Genomic DNA, 15,183 nt, shown 5'->3' with positions numbered 1-15,183 from the left:
TTACAAAGGAGATTTCTAAAGACATTTGATTTCTGAAGTTAACATGTTTTTCCCGAATAATGATGATTAATCAAGTTCTCTAGTTTTGAAGAAAAAGATAAATGATTTTGAAATGTGATTGAAATTATGAAAGTTTTGAATAGCAATCAAGTTTTTACAAATGAAATACTGAAATCACTGATTTCTATAATTTTCATGTTTCTACGAAATTAAGTTAAATATTTGATTTCACTAGTTTTGAACTATTCATACAAATGGTTTAAAAAGTATGTTTGAAAACTACGAAAATTTTTCTGGGTTATTCCGTTGGCCAATGTAACTTTTCAAATTCAGCCGCAACGAATGGGTCGAATTTGGGAGGTTACATTTATAAATACAGAAATGTTGTATATCAAGTTGAATGCATGTTTTGGTTGAATTTTAGTCATTTAATAGTATAGATTGGATGAAAGTTTTCATAATTGCTCTAGAAACGAATGTGGCATCTGTAACTCAAACCCAAAAATTGATTCAGGTATAGGGTGTTACGTACGGGAACATATATGATTACTTATTAGAGCTTAGGACTACTAACCTTGGCATTACAACAATATGCTCCCTGCATGCTAGGTTATTTCAAAAATTAAATATGGTTATAAGGTTAGATGTAGAAGTATTTTATGTCTAGATAGGTGCTTTTTGAAGGGGTATTATGGAGGTTACATCTTATCAGTTGTTGGGATAGATGCAAATGATGAATATCCAATTGTATATGCTACAATTGAAAGTGAGAACCATGCATCTTAGTGTTGGTTCTTGGAGCTACTATCAGGTGATTTACATTGTCAACTCACATCATATCACATCACTTTTGTGTCTAGCAAACAGAAGGTACCTCAGCTTAAATATCTATTCTTACTTTTCATTTCTTTTCAATTTTTTCGTTAATAAGAACTTGACTTCTGAATTGGAATTTGTTGAATCAGGATAAAGAAGATGCAGAGATTGGTCAAAAACATAGAAGTAGTTGAGAAGTACATTGGACACTTGTGTCCAAAAATTTAGAAGAAGTTGGAAGCCAATATTCAATAATCTATAAGGTATTTAATATGCTTATACACTATGCTCAAATAAAGGTCGTACTTTTTGACCAATCTTTACTTCAACAATAGTTATACTTTATATATCTTTCTACAACTAATTCTAATGACTTAATTCCTACAAATCAGGTTAGAAGAGTTACAACTAACTAGACATCTATTAGCCAACTTATCAACCTCTCCCAACTAAGCAATAAAACTCATAACCCAACCCAGCAACTAACTACTACTCTATTAAAATATCAGCCTCCATTCCAACAATCAACTCTAAGTCAGTAACAACTTTCAAGCCAGACACAAATAATCAACCTCCCAGATACAAGGGCAATCCAACCTCCAAGGGAAAAGTTGCCATTCAAGAGAAATGATGTTGGGGAGCCTAAGATAATTAGATGGAGGCTCTTTTCACAAGAATCTTTTGTCTCTAACCTTACTACACCTGATGTAATACAAAGGCAACACTATGATTGAATGCAAGCTGGTTATTATTTTGTACAAACTCTTAATATGTTATGGTTTTCTGATAGGGTTTATGAGTTTAGGTTTAATTTTGTATAGGTGAAGATAAATTTGATCACATATGGTATTTTGTTTTGCGTCTAATTTCTGAAACAATTTTAAGCATAGGTGGTTTAGTTGAAATACCTGAATTGTAGGCAACTTTCTGAATTGTAAGCAACTTTCTTCATTCAACTTAGTTGAAATACCTAAATTGTAGGCAACTTTCTTCATTCATACATGTGACCTTAAGTGAACATTAATTGCTTTTTTCATCAAACTCAACTTCTATTTTGTTAAACCTTAAACCAAAAGGAGAATTAAGTCAATATTTCTTTTAATAATTTGACTACTCTTGAATGTTGTATAATTTTTCAAGTTCTTTTTTTCTCATAATATGGGGTCAAACTCCAATGTGATACAAATCTAATGTTGGAGATTTTCACTCTATATAATCATTAAAACTTGTTGAATTTTGCAATATCAATTTCAAACTAATATTATACTTTTATTTTTCTCTTTCATATGTTTGTTTCTTAGCATACCATATTTAACTTCATCATTCCATTTCATAAACAAAAAATGGGGTTACAAACCCAAAAATTTTACACCCTCAATGTAACATCCCATACTCAGCCCGATCACTAGGTTTGAGCTACAGGATTTCACATTCGTTACCAAATCAACTACAAACGATTACATTTCAATACAAAAATTCATGCATGTTATTAAAATCATTACACATTTACAACATGCTTCATAATCATATCCGAGATTTAAACAAGTTAAAAAAGTTATTTTGATAACCTAAAGTCGAATAATGATTAAATTGTAAAGTTTTTAATTTTTTTTGAGTTGATATCACGACGTGAATTTTGGTTTCAATTACATCAAACTTAAATATTAAACAACTGGACACTTTATTTATTACTTCATTAATTCACCTATATACATGTCATACTCTATACCATGAAATTTATTTTGTGCCCCTTTTATCCCAAGCTTTGATGATGTGATGATATTGTCGAGGTCACCACTTGGTACAAAAACTTCAATTCGATCTTTCACCTACACGTTTAAAAGACGTGTTAAGCTCTTGAATGCTTAGTAAGTACCCATGAATTCAAAGCTTAAAATTTCTTTAATTTATTTAATAGTGAAAATATTACTAATATAATTTCATGAACATGTCATTATTTTCAAGAGATTATTCACTACTATATAACACTTCATTCAAGCTCACTAATCAATTTTTTATAATCATTCTTCTAGCTTTACTTAACAATTATCCCTTCATATTCATTTTCAAGTTCACTTAGTCACAATATTTTCACTTCTCATCTACTTACGATTAATTATGATATTCACTTGTTATCAGTTATGTTTACACTTATTCATACTTGTAAAGTCACTTATCATGCTACATTTCACCAATACTTGGATCATTATATTATCACTTCACGATTTAATAAAAATTGTTATCAGAATTCACTTGCCTCAGTTTCTTAGCCCATGTTAGACACGTTTGAACTAGCTGGATACTCGGAACAAATCAAAATACAAGAGCACCGATGTGCTACATCAAAATAGAACAAAGAACATCGTAGTGCTTTATCAAAACAGATGCATCAAAGTGCATGTCACAATTAACACGGGAGCGCTCGAGTTCTTATGGCATACCAACTATATCCATAAAGTTCAACTTTAGTCTACATGGGCATTCATATATCACTGAATTCACAATAATTAATCATGAATACTTTATTCCACAATTTTCACGATTTCATTACATTTTCTCATTCCTTTCATTTGAGTTTAATATTTAACATCGCACAAACATATAATCTTAAAAATTAAGACTTTAAAAAACATTAGCTTTTCATTTCCATTATAGAACTATCCACTATATTTATTCATACTAGTATTTATTTCATGATTTTCACAATTTAACTATATTTTTTTACTTATTCAATTTAGTCCTCATTTTCACGATTTAAAGAATAATTGTAATTACAATTACAATAATCATGATATTTTATTCTCTAAATTCTAGGTCCATAATACATCATATATTTTGTACTCTCTACATCTTTTTCAATTGTAAAATAATAACACATATAACTTTCACATAATTTTCAATTTAGTCCTTTTTGCCACAAAATTCAATACACAATACTTACACACTTTAAATAAGTTCTCTTCCATGTAACTCTTTACTTGAATAATTCTTTTCAACATTTTTAAAACTTATAGTCATTTCTAAACATCTTACAATTTAGTCCTTAACATTATAAAAATTCAATAATTGTTATAATACTTCATTCAAATTCACTATCACATAAAACTTTAATAAAAAAAATTCTTCATAATGCTATATTTCACATATCTAATTAATATGCTATTCTTTTTTTCTTTTTTTTCAATTATAAACTTCACAAAGAGCACAATTTAGTCTTTAACATCATGAACATATAATATTTACTATAATCTCACTTCAACATCATTTTATATCTATTTAATTACCATATTTCACTTCAATTAAGCTTTCTTTTAACATTTTCTATTTTATAAAGTTATTTTACTATTTTCCACAACTTTCACAAAGTTTACTTTTTAATCCTTAAATAACAAGAGAATTCAAGGGTACTTATCTATCACTAACCTAAAATCACTTGTTTTTCCCTTCTCCTTATCACTTGATTCACTTTCTCAATTTATTTCTTCAACATGTCAAGAACATAAAACTTTTCATGAGTAATCTTTACTTTAACATCATTTCTATACTTTTCTAACAAGTTTAAACTTGAAAGCATGATAGAACCTTGATATTTATACATTGTTCTCTTGGTTTCAAACCTTAGTTTGACTTTCTCTCTCCTTCAGTTCTGTCTTTCTTGAATCCAAATTGATATTCATGTTCACCATAGTCTTCTTATCATTTTTTCCTTTTTGGCAGCTATGAAAATTCTTTTTTCCCCAAATTATAAAGAAAGCAAAACTTTCTTTTCTTCAAGATGGTCGACATGAGCTTGAAAAAAAGATGGAGAAATTTTCATCATCTTTTCTTTTTTATGTCCTTCACCATTAATTAAATAATAAAATATTTTATATTAAAATAATCTTAACCAATCAAAATCTAACACCAATATTCATAACATCATGATGTTTCATGATAATTATCTTAATTAAGATATGACTATTTTACCCTTCAACATTCTCTATAATTCATTCAATGAATCATCACTTAATTTGTTAAAATTATAATTTAGTCCCTCATATTCCTCCACTTATTCAATTTGATCCCTGCTTACCAATTTTATGTCACAATATATTAGGTTATTTTCACTTTTGATCTTTTAACTTTCTCGTATTTATATTTCGACCCCTCAAATCTCAAATATTCCCACTTGAGTCTCAAAACTTTTCACATCTTTATGGTTTACTTTCTGCCTTAAATTAATATATATCATGACTTACTTTGTAACACCCAAATTCCTAATAACCCATAAATTTTAGGTAATAGGAGGACTAAATGGTAAGAGACCACAAGTTGGCAGCCTCTATTGGAAGAAACGGGAAAACTAGAAACAAAATTAAACATATTTGAGGACTAATCCTGGTTCAATTAGAACGAAATCAACCGCTTCCTTAGTAGGAGACACAATGATTATAATGTACGGTTCTCATAAGGTGGGTATTAGCGCTGGAAAGGCAATAAATAGCTGGAAGATAGCTCCCAGGGATAATTTTCTTCCCGATTCTATTTCTTTTCCCTCTTCATCATTATCTTTTTCAGTTGCTTTGAATAAGAGGAGGCCATAGAAAGTTTTGCATGGAGAAAACTTCATGAGGGTTAAGTTGGAATAATAGGGAAACCAGCAAGTTGCTACTAGGAGAATGGAAGCTCTGGCGTTCGAGGAAGCTAAGCTGTGGAAACGATCAGGTTTTAGATGAGTTCTAAACCCCAAACCTGGTATTATGGTCTACGCTATTTGAGTATGCCATGTCTGCATAAACATGAGATATGATGATATGTGAATGCATTGCATGACTGTGGGAAAAACCTGCATGGGATAGATGAAGTTAGGAAGGGAAATAAGGAGTGACCCTGTTAGTTATTGCCTCGGACAAAGCTCTGGGCCTTGCAGAGGGAACAATGTGGTGTTTGAGCATCAAGGTTAGGAGGAGGATTCGAGAAATAAAATCATGGAAAGGTATTTACTACGACGGTGGTATCGACTGGTCCTTTAAGGTAACACCGTGACGAAGGTATACGGTGTAAGACCATAGATGAAAGATGCTATGGCAGCTAGGTATAATAAGTAAGACCATGGATAAAAAAACTCCATGGCATCATATGATAGTGAACCAAGATGACAAATCGGTGTAAGACCATGGATGAAAAACTTTATAGCATCTGCAGAGATAGTCTGCTAGGACAATATACATAGAACAGAGATAGTTCGCTAGGACAATAAGCACAGAACAAATATAGTCCACTGGGACAGTAAATACATAATAGAGATAAATCCCACTGAGATAGTAAACATGAGGTAAGTCTATCGGAACAATAAACATGGGGTAAGTCCGAGAGGACGTGGAGGTAAAAAGGGTGTAAGACCACAGCTCAGTTGTAACAACCAACAGTGAGAGTCTGTCAAAGTAGTAAATGCGGAGTAGCCCACCAGGACATTCCAATAATGCAAATTGTCAAAACGATAAGGGTGAGGTATATTGCATAAGGCGACAAGAGTTATGGCTAGGAGTCTGCTAAAAGGTAAGTAGAATAAGAAGAATGGTATAAGACCATAGCTCAGCTACGACAACCCATAGAGTCTACTAGGATACAAGCACGAAAAGTCTATCAAGACCTTAAGCGAGGGGTATAGGCTAGTGCGTCAAGTATGGGAAACCACGTAGGTGGAAGAAGAGTTGAAGGAAAGTGCAAGTGGTGGCAAACGAATTTTGATGAATCCTCCAAAAATGATAAAAGCAATAAAGGTAGATGTGAAAGCCGATTAGGCATGGACGAAGACCTGACAAGAAATAGAGAAAGATAGATCGAGTAGAAACTGGCCTAATTATAGAAATGTAAGAGGGGAAGCAGACTTTGTAGTCTTATAAGTGATGGTCTGCTTGTAATGCCCCAAAATTTCTAATTTCGTTATTGTGAAAATATGACACAAGTATCTATCAGCTTTAGTGGTTATGTGTTCTGGGAGTGTCTGGGAGTGTTCGGGAGGTCCCAAGTTCAAGCCTTCACTTGGGCAAATTTTGGTATTTTGAATGGATTTGGTCTTACTCTTGTTCAGTAGGCTTTTATTTGATTGTTAGGTAAATTACATCAGAATGGGCCTACTAGTTTGGTGGTTAAATGGTGTGTTCTTATGGTCGAGGTCTTGTGTTCAAATCCCTATGCAGGAAAGGGTATTATTTTTTTTCTCAGAATTTGGGATAGAGTTGTGTAATAAGGGGATTTTGAGTAGTAGATGTGTAGTGGGAATTAGGGGAGAAGATTAAAAGATTTTGGGGGTTATCGAGATTTTATTTTATTTTTTTACCATTGTGACTCTCTTTTCCAAAAAAAAAATCTGCCGTCTATTCTTCTCCCTCTCCTCTTGCTGAAATTCTCTGAGTTTTTCCATCCTTCTCTTCTTTTTCTTCTTCTTGATTTTTCCCTAATCCATTTATTTTCCTTCGTTTTCACACACGGTTAGTGCTCGCTTAGTTTCGGTAAGTATTTCTCTTCGTTTATGCCATGAATCTCTTAACGACTGAAGTGGTAATGTTTTTTCTTTATGATTTGGGTGTAAGGGGAGGCTCGGACTGGTGAATTTGGTGTTCTCGTCTTAACAATAATTAAACGGAGGGTTATTATTGGTGGTAAGTTGGGTTTCTGTTCGTTCTTGGTTGTCAATTCGCTTATAAATCCATTAAATTGATGTTGAGTATCTTGATTATAGGATTTGGAGTGCTCGAGGACTGTTTTATCATAAAAAAAAACCAGGTGTGTACCCAAAACGCAAAAAAAAAGGGATTCGGCGACAAGCTAAAATTGCTTACTGTTTGGACAGCAGCAGTAGGATAATTTTGAAAAATCGCCATAAATTATGGAAATCTAATTGAGGATGAACAAAATATAAAATTAAAGCTTATTGAGTCTAGTTTCTCATAGAAGAAACGGTGTAAGTAATGGAATTGTAAATCGTGAGATATAATAAACTTTGTAAGACAAGGTCAGATTGAATTTGGGTTCCCCTGTTCTGACTTTGGAAAATCATCAAAAATTGGAGAAAAATAATTAGGGGTTAAAATTTACATGTTTAAACTATTAGTGAGTCTATTTTTAATAGAAACAAATGGAAACATCATCAAAATTTTGTACTAAGAGATAATTATTTTTTAGCAAAGAATGGACGAAGCTATCAGATAGCAGAACAATGGTAAGTTTGAAGATTTTACTTTACTTATTGGCTAAACCAAAAAATTTTGAAAATTTTATGGTAGAAAGGTATTTGAGTCTAGTTTCAAAGACATCAAGCAGATCTTAATTTGAAATTCTGTAGCTTAAGATATAAATAATTTAGTAACAGTGACTCAAGTAAATAGCTTTGAAGGAACATTTAATTAAATAGTGAAAATATATATGAATAACTAACTAGCATGGATTACATTAAAAATAGATCGCATGGCTAAGGCCAATTTGCGGCTGAGTGGGCCACATGGGTGTGTGAGCCCATTTTTCTGAAAAGTTTTGTAAGGTTGCACGGGTCGCCCAAGTCGACTGTGGACCTACTATAGGGTCGGTAAGCTTTACTTAGACCCCTATATGTTTGATCTGTTTGTCTGATTTCTGTACCGAGCATGACTTATGATATCTAAATGTATGTATTATTAATTGCATAATGGCATGACATATTTTGTATGTTGCATTGCATCGGGGTGGGTTGATGATATTCGGAGGAAGTGTCTGAAAGGCTATTAAGCCTGTTATCTGGTAGCTCAGCTGCAACCTTCTGATTATGTGCCGCATTTTGGTACAACATGATGTGTAGGGATGGGTGGGTTGATTTAATCCCCACATGGTGTGTAAGGTCGGACGGAGATGGTGTGTATAGGCTGGTGGGTAGGATTCTAATTTACTGTATCTGCATTTTGTATCTGATATGGGTCAGGGCCCTAATGTATTTCTGAGACTGTATCTGAATGAGCTAAGGCCCAAACTGATTCTGTGATGGGCACGGGCCCCAAACTGTATCTAACTGAATTCTATTGATTATCTGTATGCATATTTTCTATGGGGATTACACACTGAGCTTGCAAAAACTCACCCTTTCTCTGTTTAATCTGTACAGGTAATCCTTAGACTTGACGAGTCGGTGCAGCGGAGGACTTGACAGTGGCCACACGTAAATTTTAGGTTTTTTTTCGTTAATGCCTAGAATTTATTACCTATTTGGGGTTTTTGATGTATCTTTTGGACTATAGACTGGTTGGTTTTAAATTTGGGACTTTATACTATTTTTTATGGATTTTTTTTTAAAACTGCAACTCCACAAAACACGGGTTTTGTTCTAAAAACTAAGGTTTTTCGTAAATAGAAATGATTTTCTCTAAATTAATTGGTTACAAAAACTTCCGCTAAGAGACAAGTTTTAAAGCAAATCAACTAGTTTTTTCGAATTAAATAAAAGCTAACTTACTATAACGGTTATTAAACTCGACAATCTTGTCTTTAAATCCCTTTCCATGTGACATCGCCAGATTCGGCCATAACGTCTAGGCCGGGTTTGGGGTGTTACACTGCTTATCACATGGGACAGGTAAAGTCCTAGGTTAGCCTTGTGCCTAAGGCAGATTACTGGAAGTAACCCCATCATTGTTACCAATAGGAAGAAACGAGAATGAGTTCACTAGAGTGGTAAGGTCTGTTGAAGGTCAGAACAATACGAAAATGTCAATGAGTCTTTTGGGACTATGGTATACAAAGAGGGAGTCCGTCAAGGTCTAATTCGACCAAAGCAAGTGTGCCAAGGAAAGGGATGACCTAAGGATCTTTAGGCGGGAATTCAAGATAGTTACTATAGAGGCCATCGAACACCCTGTATGTGGGGTGTATGAAAGGAAGGAAAGTATGGATATGTTTAGTTGAAATGCGAGGTATCTGGTGTACGGTTGAGTGGAGAGTCTGACCAGAGGAAAGTCTTATAGTGAGCTGAGTAGCTTAAAGAAACGGGTGGAGTCTGCCACCCTGATAAAGAACATCCGCCTTGAGCTACTAGGGAGTTAATTTAAGTTTAAATTTATCTTACATTATTTACCCTCGTGTAATAGGATTTATTTATGTATGACCTAGTGAAGGAACTCATTAAATTCAATTGAACTTACAAGAGTTTATCTGATATTTGCAGGACTTGGAAGGATGATCGAAGACTTCGAGGAAAGACCAAGCCAGATAGAGATGAGATCGAGGATCGTAGGCAATTAAAGCCATGCACATAGGAAGAGGGTACCAATGAAGGCTTCACCTCGGAATCAATTATGTAATAGCTAGATAACATCATCCGAATCTGGATTTTAGATAGCAAACAGTAGTTAATTGTTAAGAGTTTCTTTGTACCCAAATAGATGGATTTGAAACTGAATTTGAGAGACCTAACACTTAATGGCTCAAGGCCTTAGTTGTAAGAATTATTGTTTTTAATTTCATTATTAGAAACTTTTATTGTTAGGCTATTTTATAGCAATTAAGTTAGCATAATTAAGAATAGGTGAACCCGGTCTATTTGTGATGCACCATACTCGGATCTGGCAAATGGGTCGGGCGTGAAGTGTTACATACTTATTAATTAAACTTTCTTTGGCATCCATCAACCTTATCTTTTGTTAATTATATTCCTTATTCAATTTTACCGAGGAATCCATTATGCACGATTTTTACTTTATGCTACTTTTATAACATAACAATTTTATGGGTGTTACACTCAACTAAAGCTTTTAACATTTTCCCTTCAATAAAAAAAACTCCCCAAATTTCAACCCCATTTTCATACTTGAACAATGGAAAACCCTACATTTAACCCTAATCATAATTCAACAATAATTATTTTCTTCATTTCATAGTCCATATTATAATACAAATAATCACAACTATTAACCATATGATTGTCTCATTCCTTCTCCATTGTTCTCACTTTTTTCAACATCCCCAATAAAACAATTCTTGAATGAACTCTCAATGGTGGATCATACTAGGAAAAAAGAACAACAAATTTAGTTTCCATTACCATAGTTCATACAACAAAAAAATTCCTACATGAGTTGTCATATTATTGGGAAGTTGTTAATTTTGCTAGGTTTCCATAATAGCACATTGGATTCAAGCTAGGCTACTCCATTCCTTCTTTTTTTATTGGGATAAATACTAAAACTATACATGAACTATGATTTAATGTGCAATAGTATACACGAATTTTGATTTTGTGTAATTTTATACATTAAATTTTGATTTGATCCAATTCTTGTAAATTATTAACACAATTATTGATATAACATCATTTTATATTTATCTATTACATAAATAAATAATTATATTTATCTAATATAAAACTAAATTGATGTATTTATTTCTTTAAATATGTATGATTAAATCAAAATTAAAGTTTCAAGTATATATTTGAACCACAATTAAAGTTTCACGTGTATAATTGCACCAAATTAAAGTTCATATATACAATTGCACATTAAATAAAAATTCATATATAATTTTAAGATTTATCTATTTTTTTATTCTTCCTTCTTCTTATCTTCCTTGTTGGTGAATGTAAAAAAAAAAAGCTGAGTATAACACAAATTAGCTTAGGGTTTATATAGAAAACTATTCCTTATCTTTTTCCAATATAAATATTTAACTTTTTTATTGAAAATATTAAAATTTATTTCCCTAAATTTATGTGGCAATTCACATGGAACCTATATGAAAAACTAACGTGCCACATAAGACAACAGTTACCCCACTAGGGCACGTTTGGTTCGCTGTATTGGATTAGAGGTGTATTGGATTAGAGGTGTAATGGAATAGAGGTGTAATGGAATAGAGGTGTAATAGCAAATCAACTGTTTGGTTGAATGTAATGGAATAGAGGCGTAATAGTAATCTTGTGTTTGGTTGAATGGAATAGAGGTGTAATAGCATAATGGAAAAAACTAAAATGACTAGAATACCCTTAGCATAAATTTGTTTTGGTAAATGATTATTGTTATTGTTATTTAAATTTTAATAAGATTATTATTATCAATAATAAATAATTTAATCATATTTAAACATAATTATTATTAAATATATTATAATTAAAATATATAATTTAATAAAATTCTTAATAATTAATATTCTTATATGAATTTACTCAAATCATAATATATGATACTATAAAAGATAATTTAACATAATTATTATTAAATATATTATAATTAAAATATATAATTTAATAAAATTCTTAATAATTAATATTCTTATATGAATTTACTCAAATCATAATATATGATACTATAAAAGATAATTTAACATAATTATTAGACAACTGCCAGATAAATATTGGTCCAGGAAAGTTCCTCAAATTCCCCAATCACAAAACCATGTTACGGTTTAGGAACCAAAGATCAGCCCAATTTCAAAGAATAGTTGATCTGAAATTTAGCAATCATGGACGACTGAATGGATCTGAAATTTAGTCTAATTTAGTATATAGTTGATTTATAGTTACCTTTTAAGAGGTGATATATAAACTTTAAATACCAGCATTTACAATCCTTTCCAATATTCTCAATTGCTGGAACCTCCTTTATATTGTCATGGTACATGCTTTCCCGGTTAAGTATGGTATCCATTGTTCTGCAACATTAGTAGATAATGTTCGATACAAAAAAACATGTTAAATAACATGTCACAAACTATATTAACATTAAAAAAAGGCATACTAGGATTTTCTGTTCCCCTGGTAACAATTAACTGATGAAAACTTTTGGGGTAAAACCAAAAAAATATATAAAATATAAAATCAAAGAAGGGAAAGATAAAGCTCAACATCTGATGTTTGGTTGTAATGGTAGCCACCCTGATATCATTACAGTTCAAAAAAAATGGGATCATTGTTACAACTATAACAAGGCCTTGATTTAAGTGAATCTGAGTATTGAACCGAGTTCTAAGAATTACAGATTCACAGGTGGGGTTTTTATGTCACTCTGTCTTGTCTTCTTCCAAATCACCATTAGAAGATGCTCCATTACTGCCCTGCACCGTTCTAGTTTCCGGTGCAGTTCTAAAATCTTTTGAAGGTGTTGGAGAGGGTTTTATGAGTGTCAAATTAGTATCATCTTTGTCAAAATCTTCATTTGCTTCACCAGAGTAAGCATACCTATTAAGATCGGAATAACAAAATGGTGAACTATAAGAAACTGCAAAGACATTGAAATAAAATTCTCAAAGATCGACACTGAAACTAAAATATGCAGGAACATCAACCACAATATAAAACAGCCATACATCTTTAAATTCCGTAACACAAAGGAACTAGCTACAAATTAAACAAGTAATCAAGCCTACACAGACATCTCAAGTTGCTGAGTTTTACCTTTATTAACGATCAAGAAATATCTTAAACAATTGAGGGTGTGAGTATGAAGTTTTTTCTTCTTTCATTTTGAATGTCCATAAAACAGTTCATAAACAACCGTAGCAGAAAAGGAAAGGCAGAAAGAGAAGCTTAGGGCTCAATAAGTTAGATATTTACCGCGTAGAATTCTGAGAAGGAGCCCAAAGAACACAAATGACACATAGCAGAGAGAAAGATAAGATTTTCCAGAAGGCTGGGATGATCCAAGCATTCTGCCACTGCTCGTTGTAAACATCATTTGCCTTGAAGTAAATTTGAAAAGGCAGAGTTTCGCAGTTGTAAGGTGCAGCAGGTTTTTGATAATGATGCCATTTCTAAAATGCTATATTTTCATCACACTATATGTTGCAGTTTTTGATTACTCTACCCTATACTTCCCATCATAAAGATACCAGACTGCACTTAAATTGCTAGCATGTTCTTTGCTTTCTTCTACATTATATGCTGAAGTCTATTGATAAAGCAGCCTAAAGAAAGCATCAAAGATAATGGACTTGATTTACCTCGTAGCAAATCCAACCGACAGAGACAATAACTACTACTGCCAATGCATTTGTGAACTTCCTGTATATATCCAGCTAAACCAAAGTTGAAATGATGGCTTTTGGCAAGTAGCAAAGTACCTTCTTGATCATTCTATTCCAGTTCAGAGACAGATAATCAAAGAAAAATCTTGGTTAGCCTTTGACCTTATATCATTAAATTTTAAAGAAGAAATGTGATCACATAAAAAACCTTATCTTAGTAGGCCACTTCATACATAATCAATTAGAAGCATAGAGAAGAGAAACAGAACCATCAATTAGTTATGCAGATCACATAAAGAATAAAATTGTTTTGTAATTTGTTCAAAAAATGAAATGATGAGACCTGAAGCCAATATTTCAAAAAAGATACTTAAACTAGTGAACATATTATGGTTGAAATGCGAAACTATAATGTCTTTTAATCTATTAATTGAAAGGTTAAATTTAAAAACTGTTTTAGCATGCTCACAAAAAGTTTTATTTTCCAACACTAATAAAGAGAAGGCTCAACTCTCCATTAAAATTAATCAAATAACACAACTTAATCTTGGGGTATTTACAAAGAGACTACATATCACAAAATTCTCCTCTAATAAAATAAAGTTAAAAAGAAAGAAAAGTAGCAACCAAACTCGTTGTTTTTCTCCTTTTTTGCTTTACTTTATAACCAAATTTTGAGCTTAAAATCAGTACAAACCAATAAATATTTCACTGATTCCAAATTTCAGCACACAATTTAGGAAATTAACTTCAATGAGTAAACAACTACAATGTAATTTATCTCTTTTTATGCAACAGAACCTCTTGTAAATCCAAAAAATGAAAACCCAGATTTCCAAAACCACAAGTTTTTATCGCCGCAACATCCCCCATCTCAAAAGTTTTCAGCTCAAAAACAGTTATTCCAAATTACAAAGCTAAAATAACTACAAAAGCACTACAAAACTAACTGCATGACTTGCAGACATTAAACAATTATGCCAAGGCACACAATCTAGCATTCAATTGCCAAAATCAGTTCTGATTGAAATGAAAATACAAGCTTAAATCAACTACAAATATAGTAATGAGAACTATTCAACAATAAACGAATAAAACAAATAGAAGAAAATTAGAAAGAGAGCGAGAGGATATACCCAGTTCTCTGTTCAAGGATAGCTAGAAATTGCATCTTCAAGTAAGTGCAGGTGCAGATTCCCAATAGCACTACCGTTAAGAATGAATGGAAATTGAAGAGTGCCGACTGAAAGCGCACATCAGAAAATTAATTGAACATATAAATAAAAATGAAAAAAAAAAGCTTACGAATCCATGACGATGGCGATCAATCACAACCTAAAATTTTATGGGATTCTTTTCCCAATATTTTCTATTTAGGATATGAATGAAGCAACAGGGAAGAAG

The 15,183-nt window shown here is 32.1% G+C and overlaps 1 long non-coding RNA gene across 1 annotated transcript; it reads right to left on the bottom strand.

The window, feature by feature from the left end:
* Positions 1-12,650: 12,650 nt before the first annotated feature.
* On the bottom strand, positions 12,651-13,500 carry LOC107921837 (uncharacterized). Its single transcript, XR_001691109.2, has 2 exons — positions 13,370-13,500; positions 12,651-12,994 (listed from the first exon to the last, which is right to left on the bottom strand). It is a non-coding gene; the product is annotated as an uncharacterized lncRNA (long non-coding RNA).
* Positions 13,501-15,183: the final 1,683 nt, after the last annotated feature.

The sequence above is a fragment of the Gossypium hirsutum genome, chromosome D01, assembly GCF_007990345.1.
Source record: "Gossypium hirsutum isolate 1008001.06 chromosome D01, Gossypium_hirsutum_v2.1, whole genome shotgun sequence".
NCBI lineage: Eukaryota > Viridiplantae > Streptophyta > Magnoliopsida > Malvales > Malvaceae > Gossypium > Gossypium hirsutum.
Note: the sequence above shows the minus strand (reverse complement) of the source record. Positions and strands in the feature narration are given on the sequence as shown.